The sequence below is a fragment of the Sesamum indicum genome, linkage group LG10 (genome assembly GCF_000512975.1).
Source record: "Sesamum indicum cultivar Zhongzhi No. 13 linkage group LG10, S_indicum_v1.0, whole genome shotgun sequence".
Lineage (NCBI taxonomy): Eukaryota > Viridiplantae > Streptophyta > Magnoliopsida > Lamiales > Pedaliaceae > Sesamum > Sesamum indicum.
The window spans coordinates 11665371-11676887 of record NC_026154.1 but is presented as its reverse complement, the minus strand read 5'-3'; positions in this window follow the sequence as shown (position 1 = coordinate 11676887).

Below are 11517 nucleotides of genomic sequence, written 5' to 3'. Positions count from 1 at the left end.
TCCCGCATATCTCTACATTACCATCACATATCACATAGTAACAATTTCACCAATATTAAGGTAATCTAATAAATAATCCACAACTAATTATATAAACAATCAATATACGAAAGCCATGCATAATAATATAAAGTCAAGTCCACGTTCGCATCCAAGAAACCAATATACATAATATATACAATACTACACATATAGATATATATATAAATCCAATTAGCTATACTTACCGTAAATCCCAAAATACTTCAATTCACGAGAGATTGCTCAACCCTCTACTTTGTCGTCACGTCCTATAATAGAATGTTATACGTATAATCAATATATTTAATTTACCAAATAATGGTACCTAGCTTAAATCATATATTTTTCATATCTCAATATCAATCACATTATCATCAATCACATTTTTATAAACCATTGACTGTGTTCCCAACTAGGTAAGCATCATTTTTTATTTCAACTCATAATCGTCATTCTATTCTTTATAATAATCGCTTCCTCAATAACAACTCCCAATTTGATTTCATCAACAATCAATTATATTGATTATCACATAATCATATCCCGCATATCTCTACATTACCATCACATATCACATAGTAACAATTTCACCAATATTAAGGTAATCTAATAAATAATCCACAACTAATTATATAAACAATCAATAACGAAAGCCAATATAAAGTCAAGTCCACGTTCGCATCCAAGAAACCAATATACATAATATATACAATACTACACATATAGATATATATATAAATCCAATTAGCTATACTTACCGTAAATCCCAAAATACTTCAATTCACGAGAGATTGCTCAACCCTCTACTTTGTCGTCACGTCCTATAATAGAATGTTATACGTATAATCAATATATTTAATTTACCAAATAATTCATAAGAATTCACTTAATCTAACCCCTTATATATTTATAACTATCATTTTTAATAATAATCATAAATTATATTACCACTGAAACCTCCTTTTCGCTTATTAATAACATAATATTTCTAAAATATAACTTCCGAAATATTTCTATGAATTTTCTGTCAATTTATCGTTGCTATACAATTTAATTAAGCAATAATACATAGAATTACATATTTGGTTAATCATTCCAATAGAATCGTGTAAATTAGCTATAATAATAATTAAATCTAACAAATCTAATATTTTTTAATTACCCAACTATATCTTTTTTATAGCAAATGTGATATTTAATACGACACTAATTTAAATATCCAAAATCATAAAATACTCCAATTAAATAGTACATCGCTCAATATAATCAACATTTAATAAACGGAGTAATTAAATAATATAATTTTATAAATTATTAAAAATTAAAATCCAAGATCCATACCTGTGTGTGCGTTGCTGTGTGTTTTGTTTGTGTAATATGCCAATGACTTTCAATTTAACATATATATATATTTAGTGAGTGGTGAGGCGGTGGGCCTTTCCCTCTAATTCATATATATATAATATTATATTACTACTAAAATACATATATATATTATATTACTTATTAATATATATATTATTTACATATATATAATGTTATTATTATTTTATTTATTTAATTAAACTTTTCTCAAAATACCCATTACGTCCTTCCTAAATTTTCTTAATCAATATAATTTGCCCCCAAATATTATAACAAACTCCAATTTATTCCATTCAAGTTTTATTATATCCCAAATTTAATTTATAATTTATTTATTAATTAAATTTAAATTTCTAATAATTACCAATTAGTCTCCCAATTACGTGAAAAATTCTACGAACGTCACATTTCTTCCATCAGGCACGCGAACTTGGGTCGTCATCGTGAACTGCTGACCCAGGAAGATAAAGTTCCAGATTTTTGTCAAGAGAAGCATCCAGTAAGTTCAGGTTGAAACCTTCGACGAATCCTCCAAACTTTTGAATCTGACCTTGACATTTGTCAAAACCCTCAATCAATAGTCTGTAGCCTGATTTTCAATGGCCTCGCGGAAGGTTCGGGTCTTCATGAAGTCGCGAACCCATTCAAGCGAGCCTGGGAAATGGCGTCTTGATATTCAGTGCTTTGAAGGAAAAGGGGATGATCCTCCTCTAACCCCTGATCCTTGCCTGATTCGAAAGTAGTCCTGCGATCCCTCTAAGCCGATGATATGACTTCAGCAAGTTTTTTTTCGGACTCGTTGACTCGAAGAGTGAGCTCTGTCATTTTCTTCTGAGAGTCGGATCGCAGAGAGTCGTTCATCTCCTTCAGCTCTATGACCTTCTTCTTTAGCTCTGACACCTTGGCGTCAGCTTTGATCTTATCGTGCCTCCACTTAGAGCACTGAAGAAAGAGGTTGTGGGAGAAGGCCATTGCCTACCAAAAATGTAGGAGTTAATATTAACAGACAATATGATGTTACAAGGAATGAATAATACAGCAGATGAGATCACGTCTTACTTGAGTAATCTTGTGCGCAAAGTGTTCCTCAACTGTTGTGTGGGAAGTCTGAGCCAGTATGACTTGGTCGCGTTTGAGACAGGTGGCCCTATAAAGCTCCCAAGAGTCTTGGCCGGCTAAGGTTCGCAGGACGTTGCTATTTTTGGAGATGGCCCAATCCAGGATTAGCTTCTCCCCAAGCCAAGGTTTTTGGCACATCATATCTAAGTACTTTTGTTGGATAGGGACATCATCAGAATTAGCAGGGGCTACCGTTTCAACGGCATCTGGGGCACGATGATGTGATGAGGTCGTTGGATGTTCCTACGACCTCCCTAGGGGAGGTCGCGGATGACCTCGGCATCGAACTCGAACTAGAGTCTGACTCTGACTCGGAAACAGACTCTGAATGAGACCTAATACTAGCAGACATATTGAAAAACAGGAACTTAAAAGTAATGATACCTGAAAGAAGGAAGCTGAAGGAGAAGAAGATCGCTGGAGTAGAAGCGACTAAAACAAGACTGGCGGTCAAGAAGTTCAAATGAGTGACTATATATAGGGGAAGAAATGACCAGCGTGCTTTTTCATACGTAATGAGATGATGCCACGTCATCAACATCAACGGCTGAGATCATGCGATCTGACAGGCGACTGATCAACTTCTCTTAGTGTCATTAATGACACTAATAGAAGTAGGGGAGTAATGATGAGGGTAATTTATAAAGGACTAAAATGCCCCTATTTTTTAAGCAATTTACAACTTATGACAGGATCCGCGTGTGAAGACGGGGGTCTGGTCGCCCGACCCCACCCGCCTGACCCGAATCCATAGAACCCGCCCACCTTGCTAGCCGTTGGATCACATGACGTCAGATCATCCAGATGATGCCACGTGGCACATAACCATGCGGTACCGTACCACTATATATACTGGTATTTATGAATATTTCAGTAAGTGCATTAATTACGTTTTCTTGATCTCATTCGTTATCTCTTGATCGCATTCGACCTCTTTTTTTCTAACTTAAGCATTGGAGGGCCTTAGCTGGGGGCTACCCGGCAAGCCTAACGTTCGCTCTGTTCTCAGGATCTACTCGTAGGGAGCTCCAGAAGGGATTCAACAACCCGACTCAGAGTACCAGGTCCAACAACCCGATCCCAAAATTGTGCGACCTGCATCAATATGGAAAAACTCCACATGAGTGCCACCACGCTACCCACCCGACTTTGGTCACGTGTTGAATGTCTCAGTATCTATAGTTTTGCAGCAAAGATATTTGAATTTATCTGGATTAAACAGGAAATAGTAACAGCTCCTTTTAGCCCATTTATTTTAGTCAAAACTGTTGAGGATTTAATGTCATGGTTTAAATTCTGAGCTTATTGCTGCTGATTGGTGAAGCCTATAAATAGGCTATTGTTTCACACTTCAAATAGAACACACACAATACCAACACCTGCAATCTGCACCTGAAAACAAATTCAAGACGTGAAAAAGATATGCTCCCTTGTAGTTTTGCTCGGTTCTTCCTTCACAAAACCTGGATTGTTCTTCAACTTTTATAGTGAAGTGACTATTTTTTGAGGTGTATTTCAGTATAGTGCAACACTGAAAAATAGAACCGTTTTATTTTAGAAAAAGTTGCGTAGTATTTGGTAAACAACTATACGCGAAGTGTAGTTTCTTCAAGGCAAATAAAATTTTTTTCTGTGATTCTGTTGGTATCAGAACTGGACAAAGAGTGGTAACGATACAACTCTTTAGCTAAGTTCTCTATTTAAATTTTTGTTAAACAACATATCTAACTTGTTATTCTAGTTTGTTCCAATGTGTTTCTTTTGCAAATTGGTTTCCACAACTATTAATACTATCCTGTTAATATTATTATCTAATTGATTTTTAAAACGTACTATGTTTGCTTGATTTTTTCATTAGTCCTGAAGAAACTAAAATTGGTTTTGAAAAATTAGATTTGGTAGGAACAAAACTCATTTATAAGTTGCCTTTGTGAAATTTGAAGCAGATTTCTGTTTATTAAATTCAAATTCTTGTTTGTTATAATATCGTTTCAATTATTGAGAATGACCGATGTTTCTGTTGCTATTCCTACTACGCCAAAGGTTGACTTATTTGGTCTTCCGGATAAGTTTACAAGCTAATTTTTCAAATGCTAGTAACAACGGATGAAAATACTATTGACGATGAAAGACTTTTGTCTGTGATTCAAGTGACTAGACATGAACCAACTGATACAGATCCCAAAACTGCTAAGATTGCGTAGTGGACTGAGTGAGATCAGATAGGTCGAGGGCTTTGTCAACAATGTCAAATATCATGTCCATTGTTGATAAGTTTCCTAAATTTCAGGAAAGTTTTGGCATGACACTCAAGCATAAAAAAAGAAGATTGTCTCCTGGATGATCTTATGGTGGCAATAAGCATAGAGGAAGAGCATATGAATCAGACTCATAAGATACCAACTGGTTGAGATGAAAAATGGAGGGAATAAGAGAAGTGAAAGTAAAAAGAGATAATCTTGTGTTTGGTTAGGGAATAAGAGAAGTGAAAGTAAAAAGAGAAATGTAGGTGAAGGAAAACTCGATGCATATAAAACTCCTCAGGAGTTTAATTTTATTTCGGTCCAAAATTGGGCGAAAAAAAGTGGACGTATAAGGCCAAAAAGACAAAATAGTACAATTTTTACTTCTATTTACTGTATTACCAATATATATCTATATATATAAATTTTCTCTAATTCTTTTCTCCTTCTCGCTGATAATACCATACATACTTGTCAATTAAAAAGTAACAGAATCGCTAAAAAACGACTGCATCGAAGTCAATAATCAGGTAAACAATCTTGTTTGTAATTTTTATTTATTTAAACTAAATAGTTTAGAATAAATGAACAATACTCATTTTGATGAATATTTTATTAATAAAAAATATTCTTATTCTTAGTTGATAAATAATTAATAAGATTTTTAAATTTTTGATATGCTAAAATTATATTAGTATAATATTAATTTATTTATTTTCTGATACAAAGTGAAGAGAAGGGTAATTCAATAAAATTATAAGAGTTACTCTTTTTTCCTCAATCTGTTTTCCTCGTATCAAATAAGGAAAAGTATTTGAGATTTACTCTCCTTTCAATCATACCAAATAACTTAAAGGAAAACTATTGTTCTTTTCCTCCCTCTCCCCCTTCCACTTTCCTTTTCCTCTCATTTGAACCAAACAAATCCTAAGGCTAATTTAATAATTAAAAAGAAGAAAATTAATAATATAAATAGAATCCCTCTGAAACACAATATGAGTATAACTTGCGAACTGTGAAAAGGGAGAAAAATGAGCCTTAAATACTTTCAAGTGTGGGGTTGCCTTGCGAAAGTGTTGTTCCCTGTGTGACGTCAATCGAATTTTATAAATAATTGAGAGATTAATTAATAATAATTAAAAAAAATTAAATTTAATTATAAATAAATTTTAGGGTGAAAATGGAATATATTAAAACTTAAACAGAATAAATTGGAGCTCATATGTAATATTTGAAAGCAAATTATATTAAGAGATGATTACATTTTTACCCCCCACCTATTGCCTTTTTACACAAACCACCAGCCTTGCCTTTTGGAAAATTACAGAAACCATCCCTAACAATCTTTAAAATCCAAAAATACCCCTGTTGACTAGAACATCCTTTAAAATAATTTTTCAAGAACAGAAATGCCCTTAGGGTGTTTTTGTAATTATCAAAAGATAGAAGGGGTGTCAAAGTAATATGACTTTATATATTTTTATTATTATTTATACTAATTTTTAATTTAAATTATTTTATTAACCTTTTCTATTGAATCTCCATATAAAATCTCGCCTTTTAATAATTAAAATATTAAATTATTCAATCAACATATAAATAAAATTAGTTAATAGATTATAAGTTTAAATTAAAAAATTATTACACTTGTATAAATTATTTAAAAATTATTAAATTGAAAGATTAGTTATCCTCCATTTTTAACTATAACTACATTTACTAGAATAGAAATTAAAAATAATTTATGTATTTTATATGAATCTAATTAGAGTTGATAAAATAAATTAATTTATTTATTAAAAAAATATTTTAATAAAATGGAGGTTAGGGTTGGCGGTATAGTTGGGGAAGTTGGGATAATTTTTTTAAAATAAATAATTTATATAATTTAAAATATATTTTTAATAAATAAATTATTTATTTGATTAATTATAATATGATTACATAAAATACATAAATAATTTTTAATTCTAATTTTAGTAAAGTTTAGTTATAAATATAAGTAAATTTTAATTATAAATATAAATCAAGGATAGATCATCTTTTAATTTTAATAAATTTACTAAGGGATAATTTATATATTAATTAAATAATTTAATATTTTAATCATAAAAAGGTGCAATTTATATAGCAATTTAATAAAAAAAAAGTTGATATAATAACTTACATTTAAATTAAAAATTGGTAGAAATAATAAAAAAAAATATGGAGTCATATTATTCATTTTAAAAAATAAGTTAAGCTCTCACACATCTTTAGAGAAGGTAATCAAGTTGCAGACTACTTCGCCAATCTTGGATGTTCAGCTGAGACTACCACCATCATCACTAAGGACCAACTCTATGATAAGATCTCAGGTATTGACTTTATGGTAAGATTTCAGGTATTGTTAAACTTGATCGCCTCTATATGCCATTCTTTAGATTTTCATAGTATTTCGAGTTTCAGATATCTGTTCGTTGAAATTAAAAGTACTCTGAAATCATGCTCATTTTCTATTTTGTGGAAGCATATAATTCACCATCACAAACTGATTCTTACTAGTTCATGCTACTTTGGGATTCTTGTTAATAGTCATAAAGGAGTTGCCTCCTTTTATCTATTTACTGAGTTGCCCTTGATATTGCACCATTTTTTATTTGTTGTGCTTGGAACTTGTCTGTTGGAGATGGCATCCTTTTTTTCTTGTTTTGACTTATCTCTTGTTGTAAGGAGTAATGAATATATGCTCGTTTAGTGACATGGTTAAATTCTTTTGGCACACTGAAACTTTATACTCAAGCTTGTGTTACTAACTTTTGTTGTTGGCTTAGTCTTATTTTTTGTAAAGGAGTAGGACTTCTTATTTATAATTTTTTAGGCCGCATAGAGAGTTAGTAACTCCCCATTATAATTTTAGGGCGAACTTTGAATTAAAAAGAAGGGAAGGGACCCTAAAAAATTCCCCCTATCCTCAGGTGGTTTTTGAAAAAAAAAATTAAAAAAAACTATAAATGTGAAAATTTGAAGAATAAATTTAATAATAGTAAATTTGTATTAAAATAATATTATGATGGTAAAATAGTCCAAAATAAAATTGATTTTATTCAACAAAAAAAAAATTCAGCTAGAAACGTTTGGCCCAAAATGCTTTTTTTGAAGTTTTAAAAGCAAAATCAGTGTTTTTGAATCGAATTTTATTTTAAATTCTCTTAATAACATACGAAGATAATATTATATATTTTATTTAAAAAAATATTTTATTCACATAATGTGTATATATTAAACAAAGTAAACAATGAAATAGGACTTGCAATAAAAAATTCAATTCACATCCCACACTCGAAATAGCCTTTTTCAGGTTCATGTGATTTTCAAAAGCTATCTCAGACACTCAAAAAAAGTACATATTTCCACATTTAGAAGCTGAAAAATAATTTTGGAAAGACTTCAAATTTAGTTATTAGGATTAGGAAACATCCCTAATGTATGACCACTTAGCCGCTTCATAATTTCAGGAGTAAAGGTGGCCTAGAAGTTGTAATCTCTTCATCTCATGAAAAGATGATGTATTTTATTTTTGATAAAAATAATTAAACTAATAAATTTCAGTTAGTTTCATTAAAATTCAAATTTCAATTTGAATACATAAAGTTTACAAGAAAATAAAATTAATATTGATGCCCTTGAATCTGTTAATTAAGGGACAGGCCAAGTGGTTCAAACAGAGCGAGGCAATTGACCTAGAAAACCCTTAGCTGGAATTTCTAAAGCCGAGGAGGGGGCCGGCATATCTGGAGCTCAAAGGTGGATACAGATGTTGGAAAAATAAAAGACTGTGCTGTGGAGATTCACTGCCTTGAAAGCAAAATTTCGGTACTACCGTGGTGCAGATAGTATAAATCGATCGCTTCCCAAGGTTAACACAGCTATTACTTTCTTACACGCACAATCGTGAAAGAAAGCTTGAAACAACGAATAACAAATATCACTTAGAAGTGAAAGAAGAGGAAGGAGCCAGAAGAGAAGGGGCTCTCGATTTTGGTGTGTTTGAAATGCATAGAGTTTGAGGCTATTTAGATGTGTAGCTCAGTTGCTTGAGAAAGTTGGACTCTTTACCAACCACAAAAAAATTGCCAACGGATATGTTTGTTAAAATATAAATAATATTCGACTAAAAATGAGTAAGAGATTTAGTTATTTCCAACAACAGACACATGACTGCCCCTCAAGAAGCCACATGGGTTGAAAAGTTGCGATCAACTCACCAAAGGAGGAGGAAATGGATGGATATTAACCCTAGGGCCTCCTTTACTTACTGTAATTAAAATCTAGTTTGATGCAACTAGGATCAATTTGTTTATTGTTTACTTTCTTAGGCAACATGGAAGATTGTCATGCGATTACACCATCACATGTTTACAAATTCTTAATAATTTCGGACAATTGTTCGATTTTGTATGTTTTTCCCCCTAAAATAAGGCAAACTTGCAAAAGTAAATCTCATTTCCCAAAATTGTCTTCTAGAGAAATTCCCATTTTTTCTCTGAGTAAATCACAAATTATGTCTCCGTATTATTCAAAATATTTATATAAACGCCTGTGAAAAATAAAATATCATTTTACCCTTTTGTTTTGTTTTAAAAAAGATCAAATTACCCTCCTCACCAGGGAGGCAGCGTTCTCCTTTTAAAAAAGTTAGAAAGGGTAAAATTATATTTTATTTTTACAAGACTTATATGGATATTTTGAATAACGCGAGAAGTAATTTTACAATTTACCCTACTTTCTCTCATATTGGAATATTCCGAGCCAAAGCAAACCTCTTACACCAACAACCCAAAAATTCATAGTTTATGCTCTATTAACCTTCAACATTGCTGTTTCTTCATCTCGTTGTAAGTAGGTGATGAAATATTAATTCATCCAGAGATTTAAAAATACCATTTGGTCAAATTGTGTCAGTATATGTCAAATCTACACCAAATGGGTTTTTTTTTTGTAATTTCTTCAAGTTTAATGTTATTTTGATAATTTTTCAATAAAAAATTGGGGGTATAAATGACAGGCCAGTATTTGAAAACTGTTCAGTGGCCCGACCATGATAACAATACCACCTCACCTGTTGGAGTTGTTATCAAAGCATAATTCCGAGCAAGGTCGAGCCATTGGCCATAATATCGGGTTCGAGATTTGGAAAGTAAATGGGTCGGCAATTTCAATTGAGTCGGATATCTAGCCTAATCTTAGTAAGTAAAGGAGGTCTAGATCTCTTATGACACATGTCAGCATAAGAGTTCCGATAGGGACTATTCCTATTATGGTTTCTTGATTAACCAAAGCTTACTTGTAAATAACAAGCTCCCACTTGTTTCTGGTAATTTGAATACACGCTTAAACTGCATGCTACTATTTTTGTTGCTATTTCATTATCTTTTTCACGCACTACAAGAAAACAGGGTATCAGAGACGGAAATTTCCGTCTATGAAAGTAGGATTTCCGTCTCTAAAGTAGATTAGCGACGGAAAAATCCATCGCCGAAGTCCGTGGCTGAAAGCCCTGTGGCTAAATTATGAGCGATGGAAATATTCCGTCTCTAATTCTGAGACGGAACATTCCGTCGCTAATTCTGTCGACAAACAAGAACAATGTTTAAATGTAATCCATCTCTGATTTTCCGTATCCGTCTCTGATTCGTCGATAAAAAAGAACTTTCCGTCTCTAATTCCGTCTATGAAACACAGAAAATGTTCCGTCTCAAATCCGTTCTAAAACATTACAAATTTCTGTCTCTTATCCGTCTCTGATTCGACCTCTAAACTTTCAAAATTTTCCATTTTATTGTAATTCATTATATTTATAACTATATAATTTAGACTCCCTAGAAATCTTATTTACAACTTAATTATTATTTTCATAAATAAAAAAATATTCTTATTTTTGTGTTTTAATATTTTTATAAATAAAAAAATTACTATTGACACAATTAGAGACGGAAATTTTGGTGGCTAAATTAAACAGTATCAGAGACGGAAATGGAGACGGAAATTAGTGAAATTATAAATTCATCTCTAAATCCGTCGGTAAAATAAAAATTATTAATAATTTATCATAAAAAGAGTTCCGTCTCTGATAAAGACGGATTTTATTCCGTCTCTAAATTTTGGTCTCTGATACCCTGTTTTCTTGTAGTGACGGTTACTAATTTGGGTTTTCAAGTGCTAAAATCTTCTTGCAAGTTTCAGGCATTGAAGTTCGCAAAAAAGGCCAAAAAGTTAAACTCACTTCATTAAATTCCAACGTTTTTACTCGCATCAAATAGAAAAAATAAAAAACTTTTTATATATTTATTAAGAAAATATTGGTCACAAACACGATGTCTACATGTCGCCACAAGATTGGTTTGTTGAGGAGAAGCTTCCAAACTCAAGATATGATATTTGAAATTTGAGAAGCTTCCGAGCTTCCATATATAATCCGAGAGCCCGATACTGATTACTATTTGGGTTGAATAACTCAACTCCTAACATAATATAATTGAGAAGTACCCTTCTGGTGTCTTTAATTTAATTGGTCTGTCAATTTCTATTCTTTTTAGTCTTATTTTTCTCATTCTCTTCTCAAACTTCCACATCTCTTTTTCTTCTATCAATATTTTTCTAATAGATTCTCATAACTTTTTTTAAGTTGTTTTTAATATTTTTTATTTATTCAATTAATAATATATATATATATTAACATAATAATTATTTTCTAAATTTAAATTTAATTGTGCACATAAATTTGAGT